This window comes from Toxorhynchites rutilus, chromosome 3 (genome assembly GCF_029784135.1).
Source record: "Toxorhynchites rutilus septentrionalis strain SRP chromosome 3, ASM2978413v1, whole genome shotgun sequence".
NCBI classification, from domain to species: Eukaryota; Metazoa; Arthropoda; class Insecta; order Diptera; family Culicidae; genus Toxorhynchites; species Toxorhynchites rutilus.
In genome coordinates this window covers 285,678,262-285,705,936 of record NC_073746.1, presented here as the reverse complement: position 1 = coordinate 285,705,936, position 27,675 = coordinate 285,678,262, and the positions used below count along the sequence as shown (strand labels likewise).

The following is a 27,675-nucleotide window of genomic DNA, read 5'->3' as shown; positions in this document are numbered from 1 at the left end:
CGAATAATATGGTAGCACACTGTCGTCACATCCTGTATCCATTATCAAGATGCACATTGTGAAGAGAGCCAGATTGACCGTCCTTATCGTAAAGAGACGTATATCTTTCCATGGCAGACGACGTCCGCATTGACGATCAGTATAGTTGCACCATAAATTTCCCAACCTAACACTTTTGCTCGTCTCTGTAATCTGATATGGCAACATATGTCGTAATGTGTCCAAATTTGTCATAAACTTGGCTCCAAGCCAGCCAGAGAGCACATTCGATTCCACACGAAGGGAAAAGATCCTCTGTGAAAAAAAAACTGGCGCATCGCCGTTTATTATCAGCGTCTCAATGTCAACTAGTCGAACCCAAATGAGGGGGGAAAACTTTTTCCGACTTTTCATCCACATCGGGAAGCAGCCCAGGCTGCCGCCATTCATTCGAATCGCTGGCGTGTGAAGTTCAACTTAGCGATTGTCTGCCTTCTTTGGGCGCAGTCCGGCGAAATAACAAACTGAAACTTGTAGCCTTTCCCCCTCCCCCCGGCTTGCAAGAAATTACTGAACGAATAACTTTTGATTGGAGTCCAGCCGAGGAAATGGCATTACAAACACGGCATGGTGCCAGCTGGGCTGAGTTTCACTTCACTTGGACGTATTGTAGAAGTTTTGGAAAAAATGGAAAAAATCCCTCCCTACAGAACAATTTAGCGTATGGTTGTTGTTGTTCCTCAATCAGACACCTATTGTTCTAAGGTGGGTCCGGGGGAGTCGATACGAAGGATGCTTCCTAACGAAACAAAAAGTCTGAAAAACTGCGGAGGGTTGTACGAATCTAGAAAGAACAAAAATCAATAAGCAATTATACTGTGGAGTGGGTGGGGAAGCCGAACTTTCCACCAACCAACTATCGGTCTGATCCAGTTGCTTTCTGCCCTTCGGATTATTGGATTTGAAAGCAGGATAAGGGAAACTTTAATCGGTTTGTGGTCAGATGGCTTGCAACTGAGGAAACTGCGCGGAATGAAAACGGAAGAATGCGTTCGGTTAGCTCGGAGCAGAACCGTTCAATGAAAGTTCCACAACAGTTCATTTTTATGCACACAACATTGTGGTTTAGTCGAATTAGGATGTTACATAATTCATTGGGACACTTTCAAGTGCTCTTGGATATGTTCTGTGACATTACCATTATGACTATTGCATTTGTTTGAGTCGTTGTAGAGGAATTCGAATGACACTCACATAATGGCTTGATTTGAAGACATTGTGTGGTATGTGGAACAATTTTACACACATTGCGTATTGATCACATCACGACACGATGTTGCATCGTGCCACCGTGCCGATGGGCACCGGCGAACCCGCACTTAGCCACCAAAAGCGGACGTAATTTACACCCCATACAGATTAGTATGATTTAAGCGGAGATAGTTTGCAGGTGCCTGGTCCAGAGTGCGGCAAAATTACGCAGTCACGGCTCATCATTCGTGATGCGCTTGAATAACAACCCAGACGCGCTTGTCGTCTTCTCACATCATCGCATCGTGGCAAGAATTTCACTTTCGATTTTTACACAATCTCTACGGCCACAGTGTTTGGTCACGTCGAGGCCAGCTTCCAACGCGTCGGCCTGATTGGCGCGCATGATATGGTCGGAGTGTACATATTGGAATCGATGCGTTAATTGATGGCAAATGTTCGCTTGTCTTGTTTCGATTAGACGGCCGTCGGTATGCATTCATGCACAAGTAAATATCCGACGAGGAGGTTAAGAGAACGGGTTTGAAGCATGTCTTATCGAGGAAGATAATCATGCATTTTAATTACGACGAGGCCACCCATGTCTGTGTTGTCTGTGCTTTAACATAATTAATTTCCTTTCAATCGAGAACATGGTTGATTTTTTTTTTTGGGAAAGGTTGCAAACAAGCTCAGGTTTGTGGTATGGACAGACAAAAGGAAATCGCACCACTGCTGATGTGGCCGAATAAATATGTGAATGTCATCCACCCGCAAGATATGGCATAAGAAAATTAGTTTACTGCGAACAACGATTTGAAATTTTTCTTGTCAATATTTCTAAATCTTACCTTATTATCATATCTATTCGGAATCGACAATTTTTCATTGAGGGGGACCCCGGTCTGCAAGGTCGAAATTTTTTTCTGCATTTTTGGGAAGTTTATGCCCTCAGAAATGTTGGCCTAGAATGATTTTTCGATATTTGTATGAGTATGAGGTCACCTCAATGTTTAAACGCGTTTTTCTCGGAACCATGTTTTTCAACTGGTGGTATCGATATCTCAGTATCTACTCGACCGATTTGACTGAAATTTTTTATGAGCATGTAAAAATGAATTATCTAAAGCGTTACATAGCCGATTTTTTATATCTAATTTTTTAGATTTTTTTAATGAACTTCTAAACAACGATTTTTCATGAAAAATAACTTATTTTTAACAAAAGCGGCAATTGGAAATTTTTCGAATTTTTTGAAATCCCTATGTAAAGCTTTAGGTATTGTCCTAAAGCTTCAAAATATATAGGCAATGCAGTTGCCTATCGGCTTCTGCGTGGGACATTTCTCCGAATTTGACTTTTTCTGCATTGGCACTGCATTGAATCTGCAGTGGAAACTACAGTATATTTTCGAGCATTATTATCCTTCCGATAGTTCCTCACCATTCTTGTACCTACAAAAAAGTAAACAAACATAACCTTACAATATGGCTAACGGTGGAAAATTTATCGCTCTCAATTTTTTTTTCAAAAATAACTAATTTCAACGATAAAATAACGTTGCTGCTGCTGATATATGACAAACGAATAGTTCTCTGATAGGTTTACACACTTACCAGTATTTAAAATTGTAAGAACAATGTATACGGAAACAATTTTTCTGGAGCTTTAAATCAAACATCATCAGCGATGGAGATCGATCCACGGTCGAAATTAGATCGATTCATCCATACAACTGCTCTGCTCTGCAAGAAACATCGGGCTGCTGTTCTAAAAATAACCCAACAATGATCAATATCAACTGTCTCCGCTGTCCGGTCTGCTGAACAATGGAAGAACAGATAGAATACCCTTACGCCGAAATGGCTACTACTGTGTAATTTACCATAATGTAATGGAACAGAAAACTTAACGCCTAAATTACTACTACTAACTACTGTGTAATTTACAGTTTATAGAAACATAAACATATGTACATGTACACGATTGAAACCCGGCTCTGTTACAGCTAAAATGCTAATGAGCCTAATAAATAAATAAATGGGATAAAAAAAACTACCGCTCGACGTTTCGAGGTTTTTTAATTTTCTGAAAAGGAGTAGTTGCGTTTAAAAAAAAATGTCAACGTGAAATGGTAGAAAGGTATTGTATGAATGAATTATCACAGATAGTACATTTTGAAAAAATGTAATTTTATAAGAAATTTGTGAAAACCTAAATTGTCCAAAGTACACGACGGTACGCGGGTAACAATTTCGTTCCTAGGGGGGTAGAAATGTGGATTGGAGTTAGTTGAAGAGGCAGATTTGTATTCATTAGTCCCGTCAGTTAGAATAACCACTGACTGGACTAGTTCATCAGTCATCCCCACTCCCAAAGCTAGTCAATTCATTTTCTAGTCAATGCAAATTATGTTGACGGCGAATGCCGATAATGGTTTTTCACTTCTTCAGTACAGCTGAAACCATTGTATTAAAACATGCGGTAACATTGGGATTCATCTTGAAGTGAACAAGATATGGAATCATATTTGTACAATTCAGACGCTGTCTAAACAGCCTAACGTTGGTAAAGTTAGCTCCATATTTTCAGTACTAAATGAGAGACGAAAACGCAAAACTTCAGAGATAGAGATTTTCTCACATCTTTTTTTTCTCTGAAAAAGAATCGATCGAGAATTTCGTTCTCTGTTTCACGCCAATAAGCCCCTGATGCTTGACTCCTTGGAAGACAAAATTCGCCACCTTGTCACGGGCATACGGTCTTCATTGCTGCAAAAGTTATCGAAAGTTATCGGTTTCTCGTTAAAGAAATAGAAAATAGGTGTCCAAGGTTTGACTGTATTGTTAATGTAGAACTGTAAGATTATTGCTGGCGAGAATGAACATTATAGCAAATTGAAAATGAGCTCTTTAGTGCAAATCTTTGGTAGCGCTGACATGAGCCGATGAATGATTACCGTTCTGAATCATATTCCGGACAACATCATATTTTTTTTTTCTATCATTTCAAATGAGAACTACTAATCTATCAACACTACTCATTATCGTTTGTGTTTGACGTTTTGCTTAGCGTGAGCACGTAGAATTGACCCGTTCATAAATATTTAAATTTCTCCTGTGTTTCATCAGTTCTCATCATCGTTAACAGTTTACTGTGATTGATTGGTAAGTGTTTCACAGTTGACTATAAAATATAATCAAATGTAATGTAATTTTCGTTCAAAAAATTACAAAATAAAGTGTCCGAAATTTGAATTTAAACTGTCTGAAAGGGCCTGGCCGGGTAAGGGAGTAAAAAGTGCCCCCAAACCAAATCACTAGCTGTATGGGAAATATTGTAAAGGATATTAAATAAGAAATTTTGGCGGTTTATTTGAACCCTTATGTGGTTTGACGTAGGATCTATAGTGAAAACGTACTTTTTCGTTTATTTCACGCCATCCTGAATAGATCCGAGATAAAAATTTGAAAAAAAAAACAGAATGTGCATTTTACCACGGTGTATCAAGAAAAATTATCAAAAAAATAATTCATCAAAAATTTTAGTACTAAAAAAAATATTTAAATTTTGAAATTTTTTTTTTTGGGATTTAGAGATTCAGTACTACTCTAATTCATATTTAAATGTGCTCTTACGGCTTTTCTAGATTGATAAAAATTTATTTCCCAAAATATATTTTTTATTAAGGCACATGTGGCGTTAGCCTGACGGGGCCGGGAGTCCAATATTTTGACAATTTTTATCTTACAATTATGTTAGTAATATGTAACCGATTACTCGCGGTTGGCTCGAGGTTAGTATTACAAGTGTTCTCATAATTGGTATGTTGCAGTCTTCGATGCTCTGTACCTGTGCCCGACACGGGATACTTCCTATTGGGATGCAGCTGACCATTAATCAGCAACGCCCCCCTAGTCTGTACCCCATATCTAGCGTGGTGCGTCTTCTCGACTCGAGAAATCCAAGATAGAATGGTCACTAGCCGGCGCAATCATCAGCTCGTGTAGAGTTGTCATGAGCGGTACAACCTTTGGCTCTTGTTGAATGATCAGTGGACTGCACAACCTTCGGCCCGTGCATCTGTAAAGAGTGTGTGTATGTATTGCCGCGACTAAGTAAAAGTTTATAGATCGGATAGGAGGGATATGAAACAGGGACACAACGAAGGAAACATCATTAAACGTTGACATCGGCGTTTCTGAGGAACAGGTATAGATGAAGCAGAAGATCAGGATCCCGGCTACCTAAGATATCCCGGACGGGGATATTGATTGATATTATTGATAAATATAGATTGATAAATATCTTCAAGCTTTTTTTTCAAATATCTAATAATAAAATTAAAATAATAAAAAAATAATACACAGTACAAAAAAATGTTATAGATTTTCTGGCATTTCGAAATTTTGAAAAAAAATATAACTTTGAGACCACAAATCCGATTTGTTTTTTTTATTCTAATCTTTCAATTGAAAACCACGAATACAATAAAATATTCGATTTCAAAAAAATAAAAATAATAATGCAGACGATGAAGAAAATTATTTTTGTGTCACACAATGCTCTTATAAATTCAGGAAAAATTACGCCACATGTAGAAAAAAGACACATACGAACGCATTTAAATAAACATTTGAGCAGGAGTGGGTCTCAAAGTCATATTTTTTTTTCAAAATTTCGAAATGCCAGAAAATCTATAACATTTTTTGTACTGTGTATTTTTTTAAATTTTATTTTTATTATTAGATATTTGAAAAAAAAACAGTTTGAAGATATTTATCAATCTAGAAAAGCCGTAAGAGCACATTTAAATATGAATTAGAGTAGTACTGAATCTCTAAATCCCAAAATTTTTTTTTTCAGAATTTAAATATGTTTTTAGTACTAAAATTTTTGATGAAATTTTTTTTGATAATTTTACTTGATACATCGTGGTAAGATGTACATTCAGTATTTTTTTCAAATTTTTATCTCGGATCTATTGAGGATGGCGTGAAATAATCGAAAAAGTACGATCCTACGTCAAACCACATAGGGGTTTAAATAAACCACCAAAATTTCTTATTTAATATCCTTTACAATATTTGCCATACAGCTAGTGATTTGGTTTGTGGGCACTTTTTACTCCCTTACCTAACCACTCTTTGGAAATATAAAAAAAATATTTTTTGATACCGCGCAACACTGAAAAAAATCACACATACCTAGAAAAGCCGTAGAAACACATTTAAATATGAATTAGAGTAGTACTGAATCTCTAAATCTCAAACAAAAATTTCAAAATTTCAATTTTTTTTGTACTAAAATTTTTGATGAAATTTTTCTTGATACACCGTAGTAAGATGCACATTCAGTATTTTTTTCGAATTTTTATCTCGGATCTTTTGAGGATGGCGTGAAATAAACGAAAAAGTACGTTTTTCACTATAGATCCTACGTCAAACCACCACCTAGAGGTTCAAATAAACCGTCCGGAATATGATTCAGAACGGTACTTGCATTGCGAGATTCTAACGATTGGAAAAGAAATGAAAAGCCAATTCGAGCATAATGTCAATTCGACTCTCAGTATTAATATTTACTGTTGATTGTTCGCTGTCTAGAGCGTTATGTTTCAGAACTATTGAATATTCAAGTAGTTTTTCAGTATCTCTCAGCAAAATTACATCTCAACGCTCACAAAAAAATCATTATTCAAAGAAATAATCCACACATTATGCCAATCAGTACCTTTTGAAAAACAACAGAAAATCCGAACCAACTAAATTTCACCTTCAGTTTTCCGCACAAGAACACAACTCTCACCGCTGGGAAATTCTGCTGGGAAAAATTGTTCACGTTCGACTCGAAGTGCACTGTATTTTGATGCCACTTTGAACCCGTAAACAATGCTCGAATTAACGAAAATTGTATGATTGATCTCAAAAAAATCAACAATAAGTCATTCACTATTCATCAGTCATCCAGCTAGTGACCAGACTGCACCGGCAGCGAGACCGAGAGTTTAGTTTATTTTTTCCAAATTGGATATGTTCAAGGCTAGAAGTGAATGAACTGAGAATGTTAAGAGCCGCTTTAAATCAAAAACATCATTATCATCAATAACACACCATGGGAAATGGGGAAATGGGGAGAATTTGGACCCCCTAAGCAAATCGCCTAAGAGATGATTCATGGACATTAAAATTTGATGCGGGGTGATTTGCATCGTCTGTGGGGTCCAGTGTATGTTTCATCGAAAAAAAAATATTTATGTTTATGTAAAGTACTTTTGGATAATGTTACAATCAGTAACAGTGGGATCGATACCAGGTGTGTTGGCCGGATTCCATGCCAGAAAAATTGGATTGAGACCATCTCGAATTCTGTATGGCTCTCTTCACTGTTGTTCGAGCATTTTCAAACACTTTCGATGCTTGGTCAAAGAAAATCCGTTCTTGATGGCCTGCGTTGCTTATTCAAGCCCCTCCTTCTTCCAACGTTGTCAGCCCATCCTCTTTTTGTAATTCAGCGGCATCTGGAATCAATTAGACCAAAGAAAAGCCTCAAACCTGTAGGACCAATTCACCCCACAGAAATGTGTTCATGTCACCTCACACAACATGCCAAAATTAAAATGCAATAGAAGTATCAGTACACAAGCTGACCATATGTCGAGATTTGTATCCTTATTGCCAATGCACGTAGCGCACCCTATTTTTGTACACCCACTAAAACCACAGGCGATTCTATATTTGCTGCACCACCACCATCAGCTACCCTTGACAACAGATAAAATTAGTAATGCTTACGCGTGATTCAATCATACGTAAACACTCTCCGCCTAACGGTATTGAACCCGCCACGGCATGTCCAATCTTTTCTTCGAGTCTCCACCATATTTGAGGAAAAAAAGGTTTATAAAAGATCAGAATTGCATTGCGGTGTGATTCCTTGCATTCACAACAAACTATCAACTCTCCGAAGCGATATCGCTCTCAGACTTCGCGTCGGGCAAAACTTCCTTGTGTGAAAGTTGGTTGTTCGTTGGCTGAAGCAGGATTAGAATAAAATTGCGCGTCAATGAAAGTTCTGCAATGTGAATGTACTGAGGATACATTTTGAGGTGAACATTGAAGTAATTTTGCACGTCATTTCAACACAGTAGCAAAACAGAAGCTGAGGTTGGCTAGAGTGAGTACAATATTTATAGTGCTTTTGTTGTCAGCCGAGAGCATGCATCAACCGCTGACCAACCGCGAATTAAATCAATTTTCAAGCAGGCACCCACACTTATAGATTTTTGTGAAGTGCTCTGTATTCTTTTGTCCGTCTCGATTTGCTTAAAAAATATCGTGTTTTAGTTGCGTTTATAAAGCAAGATAGATAGCATTACTTGAATGTAAGATTAAAGAAGTCAAATTTCAATCCTAAAAATTTTATGTTTAATAAACTAGTCACTAGTCACTATGATAACTATTACTATGAAAGTTCGAAAATTTATGATAACTTTTATGATAATTTTCCATTTTTCTCTCTCTTTCAGACTTACAAATCTCATCGTGACTGGTACAGGTAGGCAGATGTGAAAAAACATGTATTACTATCATTCAAATTGTCAACTCCGCTCCATTCTTTAACGGCGCAAACATGAATTCATCATTTGTAATCAGCTTCTATCGTACGAGCAGACGCATATGCTCGCCAAGTATCCCAGGTGAATTATTTCATGAATACCTAACGAGTGGCGGAACATCTCCCTTTGCGAACACTCGTTTGTTTGTATGAAAGATGTGCGCCAATCGGTTGCATGGTCAAGTTGAATTATTAATTCGAATCCTCGGTACTTGTGTTAACGAGGGGTTATTTTTTCTAAGCGAATATCCGTTAGTGTTCAACATTGAAATTTTAAAGAATCGCATTTGACATCCCACGAGTGTTTCTCCTCGACTGCGTGATCAAAGAATATATCGATTAACATTTTCCAACAGAAGGTATTTTTGAAAACACCAACTTTGGTTATTGATAAGCACTGTTCAACAATACCAGGTGATCAATTTGAAATAATTGAATCAATCGGAGGATCAATCGGAATCTACACATTTGTTTTCGTTTTCTCTTGTGTTTTATTGCCACTTCATAGTTGTTCGATTAATTTCATTATCATCTTGATTCAAGATATATTTTTTAATCTCGGCTATTGGACGCAGAAACATGCTGCGTACCGCACAGCATGTCGTGGTATGGGATTTCGTGAAGAGAGCCAATTTCATTCCGCCTTCAGTTCTACTGGAACTGCTGCAAGTTAGAAACGTTATTTGACCAGCGAATTAAAAATAATAACCGCTGGGCCGATCGATTGGATGGTGCTTTTCGATCTGAAGTCATTACGCGCAGCTGGAGTTTGAAACTTTGTATTGATTCGGTTTCCAATTTGTTACAGAAGTTCGAACGAGAATGCTGTCTTAATTATTCTCTCGGTTGCAACACAACATCGCAATTCTGCTTGCCTCTGGAAGTAGATTTTTTCTCCCCGTTGAGTTCGATCTGATCAAAGCCGCACCTCTTCTGAGCTCAGTGCTTGCGAGAGATCGCTGCTGGTTGAATTCTTGGTGTTGGAATCTTTGTCCCTACTGTATATGGAGAGTGTGCTTTGCAGGAACACAACATCTGCGTGTTAACACGTCGTTATATTAATTTTGACGTTCCACCCAGACTTGACAGCTTTATATACATCACTCGCAGAAGAAGACGGGTTTGAGTTAGCGTAGGTTTTCAGTGGTTTACTTTGAAATATCGTTCCGTTATAATCAATCAAACCAGCCGTTCAGCTGTTAGTATTCATAGCTATTGATTACTTCCTGGTTGCAATATCGAATAATTAGAACGCACAAAATGAACATCCAGTGATAAAATTACTCATGTGTTTTTTTTAATTTGTGAAACAAATTATTGAAATAAATTGAAAATTTTTATTACCAGAAATTGTTGGTTGGCTAATTAGTAAGCGATATATTGGAAAAAGTAAAGTAAAGACTCTCTAAGTCCTTCATAATGATTTTACTAATTTAAGCAATACTTTAACCTATCTTCAACAAATAATGAAATATTAAAAAAAATGATAGCACGCTTGAGAAGAGAAAGAGATAACACAATGAAATAAAACAGCATTTGTCACAGAAAGTGAAAATATATTTCAATTACATCCAGGTCAGTCGTATCCTTAGTTCTCGAAAGCAGTAGTGTTGCCTAATTGCCTACTGTCATCCAACATCACACAGCCTTAAAAGCCTGAAAAACCTTGGCATGTATCACATTGGACTTCAATCACACACCAAATTTACCACTGAACTGATAGTTGGTTCGATTCGAAAAACCTGAGCAAAGTAAGCAGGGAAACGAAAACGGTTTAAAATTTTCATTATACATCTGCAGCAGAACGCAAGACTTCCAAGAGTTCTCCATGAAAGATTTTGAAATCGGGCCGCACCTCAGCCTAGACGAAGTCGTAGCCGTCGCAGAAGCTTCCTTAGTCCTGTAAGAAGCCCAAGAAGAAGACGCCACCGAATTGTGGATGTTGGAGATAGCCAACAAAATTTGATCGTGAAGAAATCGACAGCAATTGTTGAGTATGTCACCGATTCCCAGACAAAAATCACGAAGGAAAAGAGTCCAACGGAAATAACTAGAAAGAAAAAAGCAGAATGTCACAAAAGCCATATATGCGGCTATCAAAAAAGTCCTGCGGTATTTCCGCGATGTGTCGTTGTAAGCGCGTAGTTCTAGTTGTATTCATTGTATCGAGTCATACTATAGCTTGTTGGAAAGGTATTATAATATAGTCCTTGACAGTGTTTTGTTTGGTTAAGTCGTTCGTGAGTTATAGTGTCGCAAATATGGAGCAAAATAAAGAGAAAATCCGACATATTTTACAGTACTACTATGACAAAGGCAAAAATGCATCTCAAGCTGCCAATAAAATTTGTGCAGTTTATGGACCCGATACAGTTTCCATTTCCACCGCACAACGATGGTTTCAACGTTTTCGTTCTGGTGTAGAGGTCGTCGAAGGTCGTCGAAGATGCGCCACGCTCCGGAAGGCCTGTCGTCGAAAATTGCGACAAAATCGCTGAATTAGCCGAGAAAGACCGGCATAGTAGCAGCCGTAGCATCGGCCAAGAGCTGGGGATAAGTCATCAAACCGTTATTAACCATTTGAAGAAGCTTGGATTCACAAAGAAGCTCGATGTATGGGTGCCACACACGTTGACGCAAAAAAAACATCTTTGACCGTATCAACGCATGTGAATCGCTGCTGAATCGCAACAAAATCGACCCGTTTCTGAAGCGGATGGTGACTGGCGATGAAAAGTGGATCACTTACGACAACGTGAAGCGCAAACGGTCGTGGTCGAAGCCCGCTGAAGCGGCTCAGACGGTGGCCAAGCCCTCATTAACGGCCAGGAAGGTTCTGTTGTGTGTTTGGTGGGATTTCAAGGAATAATCTATTATGAGCTGCTTCCCTATGGCCAAATGCTCAATTCGGACCTGTACTGCCAACAACTGGACCACTTGAAGGTAGCACTCATGAAGAAGAGGCCATCTTTGATAAACAGAGGCCGCATTGTCTTCCATCAGGACAACGCCAGGCCACACACTTCTTTGGTGACGCGCCAGAAGCTCCGGGAGCTCGGATGGGAGGTTCTTTTGCATCCGCCGTATAGTCCGGACCTTGCACCAAGTGACTACCACCTGTTTTTGTCCATGGCGAAGGAGCTAGGTAGTCAGAAGTTAGCCACAAAAGAGGCCTGTGAAAATTGGCTATCCGAGTTTTTTTGCCAATAAGGTAGCGAGCTTCTATAACAGGGGTATTATGTACACGGCAATGAAAACACGACATCACATCTGACATTTCTGTTAATAAATGTTCTTAAATCATAAAATTCATAAATATTCTGTGAAATAGAGTACCACGTTTTCTGTAAACGGTAATAAACATGACCGAAACTACACCCAAAATTAATTTTAGCACAGGTTTTTCATCCCGATTTATGACATTAAATGAGCCTAATATAATAGAAACTGTCATGACTCTCAAATACTCAATATATGATCAATATGAGCAAACGAAACAAGAGACACATTTCAAATAAGCACGGATTAAAGCTTTTCGTATACTTTGCAACATGGCCTAGACCGAGATGGATATAGATTCACGTTAAGTTCTCCTTTTTACTCTTAGAAAACATTGTCCAACTTCATTTTATAATGAGGTGTAATATTATCACGCATTTATGCATTAGCACCATGTGGATAATGTGGTCGTGTAAAACAGCCTTGTACTCTAGCCGGCCCTGTTTCGATCCCCGATTACATGAGTTGAGATGAAAAGAGAGAAAAGAAAAATATGTCTGCTGATCTTATTTGCTCATTTGACCCTTCTGGACAAGAAAAAGCATTTTTTCTGCCGAAGATGAAATGTTTTCTACCAACGCTAGTTTGAGTATAGTGTCTGATAAATGTGTATTAATGGTGAGGTTCAAATAAAATTTTGCAGTAACTATTAAGTGAGGCTCAGAACCTGTTTTTTTTGGACATTCAAAGAACATCGACTAATTTTTTTCATTGAAACTTTGGAAGTTCCAATCTGTTGGAACCCTTATGAAAACAATTGATTGATGATCAAAACACGTATTACCGAATCTTTATTGACTATTATTTAAAAAAAATTATAGGAGGCTGTGTTCAAGACACGATCGCATTGTTGACGTAGAACTACGCTGTAGTTTAATTCAAGTCGCTAGTTTATAACTGCGGATATTATTTTATAATGCTACGAAAATTTTGAAATAACCATTCTACCAGTTTGGTCGCCCTAAAATGATTATTATTGTAGAACCATTTGACGATAATTGTTTGATGATTCATTCTTGTTCAATCTTAGTTCATCCTTAGTGGAGAAAGTTTTGCTACTGGCAAGCGAAACCAAATCACATACAAAATTTCAGATCGCCATTTACTTTCATGGCGACAAATTTCAGAACGCCATTTACTTTCTTGGTGACTAAATAAACGAAATATAGTATATCTGTTAATCTCAACAACCTCGAAAAGAGTAGCACAAGATCAGCGTAAATGCAATCCTAGTTGAAAGCAGTTTTGCGACTGGCACGCGAACCCAAATAAATCAATAACTTAGTATAACTTATTGAATAACTTGGTATCCCCCAAATAATTATTTGGTGCACAACCTTCACACTTGCTTCACCATAGCGCCAGTTCAATGCATTGATGACAGAAAACAAACAATGTTAACTGCTCGGAAAAAGGCTGAATATTTGACTTAGCAGAGATTCATCACTAATACGTAAATATAAATATTTCCTTCCCACTATCTCCCCTCCTTGTTTATATTTATCATTACGACTGCATAATTTGCAACACAAAACAGTAGTCAATCATAGCATAAAAATTAGGCAATTTTTGCATCGTTACAGGTCCAATGCACACGGGAGCAGATACAAATAGGGTTTCAGCGTAGCAAAGATGCACTATTTGTACGTACGGGTTATGAAGCACGCACGTACGCATACAAATATCCATATATCGATGACTTGAAGCAACTAAATATACACACACATATCTCCGTTCTGTGCTCTTCTCAACAGAAGCCCTTTCTGTTAATATTGCCAGTCTAGATAAGCTTAGCTGCCATTCTTTGTGGAGAGAGTTTTCCTACCGTGATGCGAAACCAAATCACTGATAAAATTCCAGAACATTAATTTTCTAGGTGAGCTGACGATAGCCTAGCTTGATGATTCCCCACACAATTGTGTAGCTCGGAACCTTAATGCAATGACGTCAGTTTGATGCAATCATTGCAATGCCAGAGACATCAGTGAGTGAGTAATTTGGTCGCGTCTACAGCTCAATCCGAAACGAAGACATGTGATGACGCAAAACAAGGAAGAATAAGCGATATTCATTGCTTTGAATACAGAACGATACTGAAAGTTTGCCTTCCTTCCTTGCTTGAGACTTTAAACTTCTTCAGTTCATTCGTCTCTAGCCTTCAAAAAGGCCCTTGGAAAACTTTACTTTATCCACAATATTACTCCTCCATCCCCATTGCCTTGAGAAAAGCATTCGATCCCTCGCCGTTCAGCTCGCCCAGCAACGATGTTGTTCAGTCTATTTCCCCACGAAGAATGAAAGTTTTCCTCAGCGAAACCCACTGTTTATACTCTAGGTAAATATTACCCTACGTTCTTCTTCTTTTCCCCTGTTCACGGAGACTTTACATCTTACGATTTCCCCTTCGTTGCTCGTTATTGACACCTCTGTTCGGGAAAGCACACAAATGGACAGAACAATTGTATGGGGAAATGGGAATGCTTCCAATTTTCATCAATTTAAACGATATACAGGCTTTGGGATTGTAATGTATAGCATATCAAACAAATTTTAGGAAATTTCCGAATCGTTTGGTATGTAAATCGCCAAAATCCGTTCGTGGCAAAAATAGTTATTAACGTTAACTTTATTTCATAAAAACGTGACCTGTTTTCTGATTTCGCACCCTTAATTAAAGACGTAGTTCTACGTCAAAAATACTCAGAGTTTCACTGAAATGTCATTTTTAGAATAAAAAAAAAATTTTATCAGAAATAATTTTCGTTCCAGATTTCTTCAACATTGGCCGAAAATTAGAAACTCGTTAACATTGGGTATATTTTTTTCTATCGGGATATGCAATTTTCATTCATAATTTTTGATTGTAAAAACGTTTTTTTCTATCCGAAAATCTATCGCCATATCACAAACTTTCTTTACATTTCCCAAATCCACCTTTGCTATGATCAAATTTGGTGTGTTACAGCGAATATCAGTTCAACGGAGGAATTCTGTGTGCTACCCAGCAAACATTAAATCGCATAAAAAGCCTAAATTGGAGGCGATATACACATATCCAAGACACATTTGGGTGGTATATGATGCGTATAACTGACATATGCATGCAAAAGTGGAGGCGACGCATGAAATGTGGTACATAGCGATATTATAATGCTCGTTATACGTTTACGTTATACGTTATACAGTTTTAGAATTATTTAAAATAAATATTATTTACGTTTATAATACTGCATAGAGCGATATTAAGATGTATGTTATACCGATGTACGACTTAATCCATCAATGATATAGAGATATAGATGATAAAGAAATATTTTGATTGATATTTTATACGATTGTAATTATACCGCAGTGAAGTAGTAGGTGAAGTATGCTTCAATTGGTAAACGAAATGGAATCGTTATTATTTGTACTGAATACTTACATATGAAGAAACAAAAGATATATTGAAATTACTTATGATTTCATGGTTTTCCAGCAAAAATACTCATCAATTCTTCAAAATGTTTTGTTTTCAATTTACAATTGTATTGTGATTTATTGTATTATTCAAATGTTAAAAAGGGTCAAAAAGCAGTTTTATTCTTGGTCCTTGGAGACAATAGCTTTTTCGTTGAATTTGCTCGATTGCAACCTGTTTCCCCATATCAGACATACCGACATTGTGAGCCTTTTATATAACATCCTGGTATCGCTAAAATAATAAAAATTTGTTTGTTTCTATGAATGCGAGGGAGTGAAAACGGCACAGAAATAACGTTTTTTTTTGTTTTTCCCAACGTCCATAAATTTTCACTGCAAACTGCCACATTATCTTCATATGAGTATAATGTGACAGTGTGCAGTGGGAATTTGTAGAGTCACGTTGGGGAAGATTAATAAAAGCGACATTTGTGTGTGTCTTCTGTACTCCCTCACCTATAAAAATTGTTTGCAATAATAAAAAATTTCATCAAAAACCGTACTGTTCCCAAGGACTAACAATACGACTGCTCTCAGCCAACTGCCTAAATCAATGAAGGGAATAACTTCCGATAATAATATCAATCATTGACAACCAAACTGTTTTATGAGTTTGCAATCATTAAACTATTAAATTATCATGAAACCGTGTGCATGTTCCCTCGTTTTTTCTGTATAAATTTCATAATCGATGCCAATAATGACGACACCATTTGTTTATCAATTTCAATGTACCTTGCATACTACTCTTCCCTGATATGTATTACACTGATCTAACACCTTATCCGCCTCTGATATGAAATTTGATCTAATACGAAAAATCCAATCAAAGCAAGCAGGGGAACGGAAGAAGGTTGAAAATTTTCATTATATATCTACAGTTGGACGTACAGAACGCAAGACTTTCAAGAGTTTATCAAGAAACAATTTGAAATCGTCGATGCAGATGAAAATTCAAGGCTCACCGAATGAATACGTAAGCCCCGTGTTCCAGCGATCTAACGTCGGGATATTTAAGTGTAATATTTATCTATAGACGCCTCATGGGCCCTCGCCGGATCCGACTCAGGACGCAATGAGTCGTCGTCGTCGCCGTTCCCGCAGTCGATCGAGGTCCCGAGGCGCATCTCTGCGTAGACGTAGTCGTAGTCGTCGTAGAAGCTCCCCTAGTCCCGCAAGAAGTCCCAGAAGAGGACGCCGCTAAATTGAGGACGATGGAGATCACCAAGAAAATCGTGGTGCAGGAAAAATCGACCGAAATTATTGAGTAACAAATTACGAGGCTTATAATATATTGCAGCCTTTTCTCGAAAATGTTGTTTTATTGTTATTTTTCCCAATTCTGATTTTCAACTACACATCTCAAGAAACAGTTTTAGAATTTAATCGCGAAAACTAATGCATAAAATCACTTAGTAGAAACATTATTTATTTAAATTAATTTAAACGGCGCAGGGATCGATTCACTGATTAAATCGGTACCAAAGAATTGATCTTCACTGAATCGATCTTTGAAAAATCGAATGCCTTTTTCTAATTTATTCACTTGTTCAATATAATTGAGGGGCTTAGAATGAAAGGGGTGTAAGTGATTTGATCGATTTGTCTACATCGACTCTCTCTTTGGGTCATAACTTAGCTGCAAATACATTCCCAGCTGTATTTATCAATGTGGAAAATAGGTCGGAACCTCATCTATCGGATTCTATAGCAAACTTAAATTGGAAAGTTTTTGCAGTTGAGTTATTAACTGAATAGAAAGTTGATTCTCAGAAAGAAGGTCACAAAAAAAGTTGTATTATCCAGGGTACCTTGAACCATCATGGAATTATTTCAACAAAATTCAACAACTGGTATTCATCCAGAACACCGCTGACAATAATTCCGTTGAATACAATCGTGTCATACGTCTACGTCGTCACACGTCTGTCAATTATTTAGTGAAAATCATGGTAGTACAGCGCGAACTCAATTATATACAATTTTCTTTTCACTGGGCCTGATTCTCGAATACACTACGAATACACTTCACGGTGGAAACGGTATGAAACGCATTCGCGATGACAAGGGTACAAGGGTGATAGACGATCATATTTTATGAAAAAAATCCTCTACGCATATGTTCGAAATTCAACAATGACAGAGTTATAGAACTTTTGTTTGTTTCGGCCTCAAACTGACTCTACATTAAAAAGTACGCTACAGAAAACGATTCTGATGTTTTCATTTGAAAGATGAGAAAATTTAGTACATGATATAGTAATGGAACAATTAAATTAGTGGATTTTAATAACATTTTGGAAGTGAAAAACTTAAAAGTTAATAATTTTTAATGTGTTCTCTTAAGTTTACGACCACTAATTTGACAACCTTTGAAAGGGATCCATGTTTATGAAATTTGTCAAGTGGTTTCGGGTGAGATTAAAATCGATGTTCACTGAAAAAAAAATTGTTTCTGCGATCAAAAATATCGGATAAACCGAAAAGAAAAGATTGATTTTCGCGATTTTTTGGAGAATTGATCGGAAATCGGAGAGGAAAAGATCGATCTTCTAAATGTGGATCCAAGATCGCCCCATTTTATTTACTATCACTAATTTGACATCCTCAAAAGCTATCCATATGTTGACATTATGTTTATAAAATTTACAGTTGGTGAGATTTAAAATCAATGTACATTGGAAAAAACAAGATCGAAAAAATCTAAGAAAAAACATCGATCTTCACGATTTCATGTTCATCATCAAGGACGAAGAGTTAATTTTTCTATCAAACAGAAATTTCTCTGTATGGGAAGGTCCTACGGAAACGTTTCAGCAATCAACTGGAAGCTGTTTGATGAAGTTGATTGGATTTGCTAGCAGCTAGCCGTTGACTAGCAGAAGTCTACAAAAAGTTTGAAAAAATAGAAATAAATCGATGTTTTATTTCATCCGATATTTTTGTTCGCCACATCTATACACACCCAGATAAAAAAGCCTTCGTAAAATATTCCAAAACATGAAAAAAACAAAATGATGTACATCTCATCTTCATGCGTTGATTTTTCACGAAGTTACAGCATTTAAAAAATCACCCAAAAATTTTGAGTTCGCAATCTATTCGAGTATGTATATATTCTTAATAATAAAATATATGCTACTTAATCTATTCATCAAAAATAGATATGTTTTCAAATGTCTCAAGAAGTTCAAAAAATGATATAGCATATCGGTTGTTTCAATACCACAAAATGTAACAAGAATCATGATACTTTCATATAAAAAAAAACATTAATTGGAATTTGATGCACTACATTCGAGACTGAAAAATTCGATTACAATTTTATTTTCGGTAGATTGAAAATCGATCAGAAACCGATTCAAAAAAAAACATATCATCTGATGATGAAAGAAACATTCTCAATTCTTGTGCTGCACCTCAAAGCCACGATTCAATCACGCTGTCTCTGTCCCACTCATTATTTACCTTTGTGCTGACGGTAAAATTGGATTTCATAGCTGTGCAGAAATTCTTTGACGTCGATTACCGGATTCATTTCTGGACTACAGCAGAGAACGACAGAGTTCAGAGTAATTGCTTTCGAAATCCCATTTTCCAACGATATGAGTCGATTTTCGATGCACACAAAGCATATGCAGATAATTTTTTGGTCCCCCGTTCCACTTGCGTGTATTTATCATCCTCTTTCCCTTCGATCGGCCCTATCGTTTGTGTCTGTTTCTTGGTGAGAAGGAGAACTTGTACCCCCATGGAGATGGAGGGTGGATGCGAAAGGAAATGTGTAACGTGTGGCTTTTGCTGCGCAAATATTTGCTCCCACCGTACGGTTCTTTTTCGAACTTTTCGATGTTTAGCTATGATGGGAATATTGAAACACAGCGGGGATGCGAATACTCCCCTCTATCTCCCCACTGTTTTCGGGTTTCGCCTGTCTGTTAGAAATCTTCATAACTTCTTTACGGCAATAATGTCAAATTACCCGTGCTCGTAAATTTTTCACGCACTTTTTATTTAGTGTGTTAGCTGCAGGTTTCGCTCGAGGTGAGGGGCACTTTGGATAGGCGGCAGCAGAAGCACAGAAACAATAAAAACTTTTAAAGTCACGAAAAGTGCGTCATTTTCCGTTCCTGCTCTTATCCATACAGATCAGTATGGTCTTATTGCTGGCAGTTCCCTTGTGTAACAGACATTATGAGTGAAGGGATTTATCACTTTATTACAACAATGAACGACAGCAACAGCGGGAAGAAAAAGTGCGCAAAAAGCATGTTTGCGGAAGGGAATAAAGGAGGAAGAACGTGAGGAATAATGAGCCATTGCCTCAATCTGATACACGTTTACACAAATTGTCTTTGGTGGCACATATTGAACGGGGAGCATATCGAAGAACGCAAAAATGTTGTAAAAAGAATCATTGGGATCAGATTTACATGGAAAGCCGATGGCTGATATTGCCTGGACGTGATCAGCAACAGTATTGGGAGTGTTCCAAATTAATCACACAATTTCTTATGATATATCGGATAAGTAAGAAATATTTTTTTACCGATTTCGGAAAGGTAAATAAAAAAAATCGTATGAAGGAATGAAGCAAAAACAATGCAAAAATGTTAATGTCAAATGAAGGGAAATGCCTTATACAAAGTATCGTACACCGTTAGCCAAATATGGTATCACATAACATAAACATAAATATGGATAAATGGAAATTGGAAGGACCAGATCAGGCGAATACGGTGGATGTGATGGCTCGTAGTGTTGTCGTGTTTCCATGTTCGTGTATTTAAAAAAAAAGATTTTCATGCTATTTCGAGTTCTATTTATTTATTACATAGAGTATGTCTTATGATCAAGTTTCTCAAACAGCCAGATGTTAGAAATTATTCCTTAACGGTTCAGCTTAACTCAAGTCACTAGTTTATCCCAGGAGCGACTCACTGTGCTGCGGACGACACTATCACAACGGAAGAAGAACAACAAGTGTTTTCCAATAATTTTACTGACATTCAAACAGACTGAAAAGAAAAACATATTTTGTGATGCGGGTGAAACAGGAATATGGTGGGAGTATCAGGTGTTTTATTGCGATAACAACACATCAATCCAACAAAACAATCCACGAAGCTTTTTATCAAACAAAGTGAATTGATTCCTCTAAAAATATTGCACCATATAAAACAGACCAAGCGATACCGCATAGGTAAAAAGGTCCCCTATACTTGGCTGTTGCCGATCGCGTTTACCCGGGATGGACAGTTCTATTTTTACCCACACAGTGCTATTTGTTCATATAAAATATAAGTTTGGAATAATTTTGGTCACGTTTCAAGAAAACCAGTGCAGTTGTTGATGACGATAACCATGATACTACTACTTCGTTCAGTACTGAAACTGAGATTTACTCCTTACAGCAAATCATATTTGGTTCATGAATTTCCCACGTGACAATTGCGACTGACACCCTTCTAAACTCGAGCAAACCGCGAGTAATCGGTTCTCTACTTCATTAACACTAGAATTAATGAAAAATGTTTATATATACTTGTAACAATACAGATAGGAGTTTGGCTCCTTTAAACTTATGTAACTGAGCCTGTAAAAATAAACGATTTAATAAAAAAAAAAAAATTGCGACTGTAACGTTATATTGAAAACTATTGTTATGGTTCTTTTTCGTGTATTGCATATTTTGCAGCCTTTTGTTTGATTTAATTAATAAGCTTATCAAATTATTATTTTCGATCTGAACATATTTCATTATCCTAAATCGATTTAAATATATTTCACAAAACATTTTATTCGTGATTTTATTATTTTAAAACTTGTTATTCTTTCTCCACCACTTTTTTTTTTTAATATTGATCGCTTTGCAATAAGTAATGTTTGTTATACGCTGCGACATCCAAAACAATTCAAACACCAAAAGATTATTTTCTGAGAAAATTCTTCTCAAAAATAAAAAAAATGCTTAATTTTTTCAAGTGCTCCAGTGAAAATGATCAACTCTTTTGAGAAAATTTACTTCTAGGTTTAAAAGACTCACAAAACATTCAAAAACGACTAAAAGCTAAGAATTATCAGTAAATTTTATTTAAAAATTACAGTATCTCAGAAACGGTAGCATTTAGCAAAATTTTGCCGCACACCTTTTTGACTGAAAATTATGCCTACTTTCATAAAATCGGATCTAAAAACAATTATAAGAAACATTTCAACAATTTACAAAAACCCTATTTTTTTAAATAATCGCTTTTTTGTCTATTTTTTCTCCATTTTAGCGTACTATGCAATAAACTTCATTAGTTGCCCGCTGCAATATTCATATAAAAAAATCAAAAACTCCTTTTTTTGAGAAAATTTAGTTTTAAGTGTTTTGTTCGAAATAAAATGAAAAGAAAACATTTTTTTTAACATTTTACTTTCTCCATACACAGGCAAACCTTTTTTTGTGCGGGGGATAGGGACCGCGTACAAAAATCGCATGAAAAAATCGTGCAAAACTTCACCAGTAGCCGTGTTCGGTACACATTTTGAAAAAAAAAATTTTTGTGCGGTAGATAGGGACTGCATAAAAAAAGTTTCCCCCAAGAAAATAACTCAATTCCACGCCGTTCACCGTTCAATTTCCTTTTGTTTTCCTACTTTGCGATGGGACAGTTTGCCTTTTCGATTGCGCCTGGCTGTTTTGTGTGTTTTGTTTTGTTTTGTGTAGGCTGAAACGTGATGCTGTTAGATATCATGTCATGCAAAAACTTAGAAAAACTTAGAACATTTGATGGGAGGAGTGAATTTCGCACTGAAACGCATATAAACCATCGAATAAAATCAAATGGATGATAACTTCGTCAAATATGCTTCTTTTCATATACCGCACAAGAACAGAAAACCGCACAAAAAAACTTCGCACAAAAAAAATCGATCAAAAAAAATTCGCACAAAAAAAACCGTACAAAAACAGGTTTTACTGTAACCCCAATGGTAACCTAAAACATTGTGGAAGACTCGATTTAACCCAACCGTTTCTGAGTTATATTTTTTTTTTGAAAATTTTCAAGCAATCTTTGCTTAGACCCTTCTCACAGTAGATATTTAGGTGTAAGAGTATTCCTATATTAAAGGGTGTGCCACATCAAATTGCATCATGGAAAAAACGCTGTAGAAATTTAATTTTTAGGAATTATATCTTCAGCTTTCGCTTATAATCAGATAAGAGTGTATAGATCACGTTGGCCATGCTTCACTGTCAATTTTTCGTAAATTTGGAAAAATGTAGTCGAACGAAAAAGAGCGTCGTGAATTAATTCTGCGCACTCATTTCGAGAATCCGGAGTTGTCACATCGGGAATCGAAAAGATGCTGGGAATCCACGGGAATCCAATCCACGGTCAGCAGAGTACTAAAACGATACTTCGAGAACCTAACCATCGACCGGAAGGTGAAGAACGGCAAAAATGGATGCTCCGTCAGTGAAAAAGATCACAAGCGCGTAGTTAAGCAGTTTAGACGTGATCCGAGAAGTTCGGTCCGGGATGTCGCCAATAAGCTGAATTTGTCAAGTTCATTCGTCCAGCGGACCAAGCAGCGGGAGGGCCTGCGTACATACAAGGTTCAGAAGGCTCCTTACCGCGACGAAAGGCAAAACATGGTGGGGAAGACGCGAGCCCGGAAGCTGTACACCGAAATGCTGACGAAGCCGCATTGCCTGGTAATGGACGACGAAACCTACGTCAAAGCGAACCTTCGTCAGCTGCCGGGCCTGTTGTTCTTCTCCGCAGAGGACAAATTCAGCGTTCCGGAGGAGATTCGCATACAGAAACTATCCAAGTTTGCCAAAAAGTACATGGTGTGGCAAGCGATCTGCTCTTGCGGAAAGCGGAGCGCCCCTTCGTGATGACCGGCACGGTAAACGGGCAGGTTTACCTTAAGGAGTGCCTACAGAAGCGCTTACTACCACTATTGAAGCAGCACGAGGGCCCGACCATCTTCTGGCCGGATCTCGCTTCGTGCCACTATTCAAAGGACGTGTTGGAGTGGTACGAAGCCAACGGGGTCACCTTCGTGCCAAAGGAAATGAACCCGCCCAACGCGCCGGAGCTTCGCCCAATAGAGAAATATTGGGCGATTATGAAGCAGGCCCTCCGGAAGAACCCAAAAGTTGTCAAATCGGAGGCGGACTTCAAGAGAAAATGGATTTCTGTTCAAAAAAAACTACAACCTGACGTTGTACAGAACCTTATGGACGGGGTAAAGAGGAAGGTGCGAGCATACGGGCTTGGGCTCGAAGTATGAATAAAAAGAAAATGCCAAAAGTTGTTTAATAGTTTTTATTTTACTGTCTAAAATTTTCAAAAGGATCGGTCTACTGGGCGAATTTCTACAGCGTTTTTTCCGTGATGCAATTTGATGTGACACACCCTTTATTATCGAAACATATGTTTGTCTATTACACAGTAGCCATTTAGGCGTGAGAGTTATCCTATCTTATCGATACACATGCCGCTTTTTTCGACGTAAGAATATTCCTACTGTTTGTATGTTCACAGTTGGGCCATACACTGTTGATATGAGGCTCCCATTGTTGTGTTATTAATAGTACCAATTACCGATGCAACAGACCGTAATGTGAGCGGTAAGGGACTTATTGTGTGGACGAAGTAGCTAGAACAGCACACAAGGATGGTCAGTTGAGGGCCATGAGTTTTGAGCTAATGATCGTTCGCTTAATAGCGGACAGGCAACCAATTAGGCTACGAAGATTAATTGTTGAAGTTATCGATTCTATTGGGAGAAGTGATGAATCAATGGATTAATGAAATGATTGATTGTATTCACAAATTAGAATAATTTTGAAATTACTGCGCACTTCTTATTCTTTTACATAATGTAGCACTCAAAAAAGGCTGAAGTCTCATGTTACTGAAAAGAAAAAAAAGAATAAGTAAATAAATAAATTAATAAATACATAAATACATAAAATAAAATAAATAGTGTTAGAACGCAATCGATTTTGATATGGTAAAATGGCTAGCCAGACAAATCTAAAGCTCAGCCATAATTGACGGACATTTTGAAGGAGCCTTTAAAATGTGCCAGCGTAGTTAGCGATAAATCTACAAAGTCCAGTCACACCAAGCAAAACTGGCCAGGTAAACGGTTGAGCTACTTTATTGCGACTACCACATGCAGCTTATTTACCAGACATGGCTTCAAACTATGAAAAAAAGATAAACCGAACAGATCTTTTTTTTCATCCGATCCTGTATACCATCCTGAAATAGAGTGGACTCAAAGATTGGCTTTTTTGTTTTTTTTTTCTAAATGCTGAATGCCGCTGAACCGATTTTTGGTCACTTACCAACAAAAGAAAAGTATTAAAGTAAACTTTTTTATACGCTATGATTTCCAAAAATCATATTATCTTTGTTTTGACGCCTCCAAAAGCATAACAAAATCATTTGAAGGTTGCGCAAAAAAGTATACATTTTTATTCTGAACCACACTTTTCTTGATAAATTAATTACCTGATGAAACTTCGAAAGTCGGTTAGGTTGTTTAGAAATTATTTTTTTTCAAAAATAGGTACATGTGGCAAAAACGAGAAAAAAATAAAATTTTCAAACCCTCACTGTTTTTTTAAAGTACTCATGTCGAAGGGATTAATCGGACACCTACTCCTTTATCTTCAAAAGTACGGCTCAACTGGGATTTTCTTTAATGTCATCTCCTTTTATTGTTGAACCGTATGTACCTAACGTTAAATAACCCTGGTAAAATTTGACAGATGGAGGGAAACGGTGGCATGAACAAAGCAACTACTTTGATTGGAAGAAATAGTATGTTTTCTGATTGTTTTTTTCCGCTGATTAAACAAATTTGATTACATTTCTGTCCGCCTACAGAAAAGAAATTATTTGATACAACGAAACTGTCAATTTGATAACAACAAATGAAATAAATTGCATTAAAATTTTTGCATGCTTTGTGGGGTGATATGGACATGTTTTGGGGGGGGGGGGGGGGATGGACATGTTTTGGGGGGGTGAATTCGTCATACAGGTTTGAAATTTTTCTTTGGTCTAATTGATTCCGGATGCCGCGCAATTACAAAAAAAGATGGATAGACAACGTTGGAAGAAGGAGAAGCATCGAAAGTGTTTGAAATTACTCGCACAACATTGAAAAGATTCATGCCAAATTCATGTGCCACATCCGAAGAATCACATAGGACCTCGTTATAACGTACGATATAACGTCATTTCAACTCGATATAGCGTACACATTTTCAATGTTTAACCATGTTTTTCAGAATAGATACCTAAGAGTCTCACGAACGAAAATTTAAATGCCCTGTCAATCTTATAGGTTCACAAAGGTCACTTAGTGACCTGGATATGGATTAGGCCATTGGAAATTCAATAAAAACAATTCACTTATGGATTGTGCATTATGAATAAGCTGATTATGACTGCAAACATAGACATAATCAGGACTTTCATATGAAATTTGCCTTAGAGTAGTGGGGGGCAAAAGTGCGCATTGGCCTTTTTGAAGCATACATGCATAAAAATTCTACAAAGGGGAATTCGTTTAATGCATTATAACACCAGTAGCTTACACATATAAACACGATACATTTCATGGAAGTGGCAAAAAGTTATGAGGTAAAAAGAGTAGAGTAGAAGAGAAGAGTAGAACTACGTCTTTCATTAAGGGTACAAAATCAGAAAACAGGTCATGTTTTTATGAAATAAAGTTAACGTTAATAACTATTTTTGCCGCGACCGGATTTGGACGATTTACATACCAAATGAATCGGAAATTCCCTAAGATTTGTTTGATATGCTATACATTACATTCCCATAATCTGTATATAGTTTAAATTGATGAAAATTGGAAGCATTCCCATTTTCTCATAAATTTGTTCTGTCCATTTGTGTACTTCTCCGAACTGAGCTGTCAATAACGAGCAACTTATCGACGAGCAACGAAGGGAAAATCGTAAGATGTAAAGTCTCCATGAACTAGGGAAAAGAAGAAGTACGAAGGGGAAAATTTGTCTAGAGTATAAACAGTAGATCTCGCTCAGACAAACATTCATTCTTCGTGAGGAATTCGACTGAACAACATCGCTGCTGGGCGAGCTGGACTGCGAGGAATCGAATGCCTTTCTCAAGGCAATGGGGGTGGAGGAGTAATATGGATAAAGTAAAGATTTCCAATGGCCTGTTTGAAGGTTTGAGACGAATGAACTGAAGAAGTTTAAAGTCACAAGCAAGGAAGGAAGGCAAATTTTCTGTATCGTTCTGTATCACATGTCTTCGCTTCGGATTCAGCTGTGGATGCGACCAAATTACTCACTTGCTGATGTTTCTAGCATTGCAATCATAGCATCAAACTGACGCAATTGCATAAAGGTTCTGAGCTACACAATTGTGTGGGGAATCATCAAGCTAGGCTATCGTCAGCTCACCAAGAAAATAAATGAAAGGTCTTCTGTTGGGAAGAGCGGAGATAAGTGTGTGTATATTTACTTGCTTCAAGCCATCGATATATGGATATTTGTACGCATACGTGCGTGCTTCATAATCCTTACGTAGAAGAGTAGCTACATCTTCGCTACGCTAAAATCCCGTTTGTATCTTCTCCCGAGTGCATTGGCCCTGTAACGATGCAACAATCGCTTGATTTTTTATGCTATGATTGACGATTGTTTGGTGTTGCAAATTATGCAGTCGTAATGATAAATATAAACAAACAGGGGAGATAGCGGAGGGAAATATTTACACTAGGGTATTGGTAATGAATCTCTGATGAGGCAAATATTCAGCTTTTTTCCAAGCAGTTAACATTGTTTGTTTTCTATCATCAATGTATTGAACTGACGCTATGGTGAACAGTGCTACTCTTTTCGAGGTTGTTGATATTAACAGATGGAGTTTAATTCGTTTATTTAGTCACCAAGAAAGTAAATGTCGTTCTGAAATTTTGTATGTGATTTGATTTCGCTTGCCAGTAGCTAAACTATTCCCACTAAGGATGACAGCTGCGCTTATCTCAAGCATGTATTGTTCTGCGAACACAAGA

At 37.2% G+C, this 27,675-nt stretch overlaps 1 protein-coding gene across 13 annotated transcripts in view; it reads left to right on the top strand.

Annotated features, from left to right (window-relative positions):
- LOC129780389 (zinc finger CCCH domain-containing protein 13) overlaps positions 1–27,675 on the top strand; it is a 372,838-nt gene that overhangs the window by 205,052 nt on the left and 140,111 nt on the right. For 12 of the 13 annotated variants that reach the window (XR_008743905.1, XM_055788605.1, XM_055788603.1 and 9 more), the window contains one exon: positions 8,759–8,787. The gene's annotated coding sequence lies outside the window, so the exon portion shown is untranslated. Of the gene's footprint in view, positions 1–8,327; positions 8,407–8,758; positions 8,788–27,675 lie in introns of those variants that run through there. The other variant, XM_055788607.1, reaches the window with a different exon arrangement.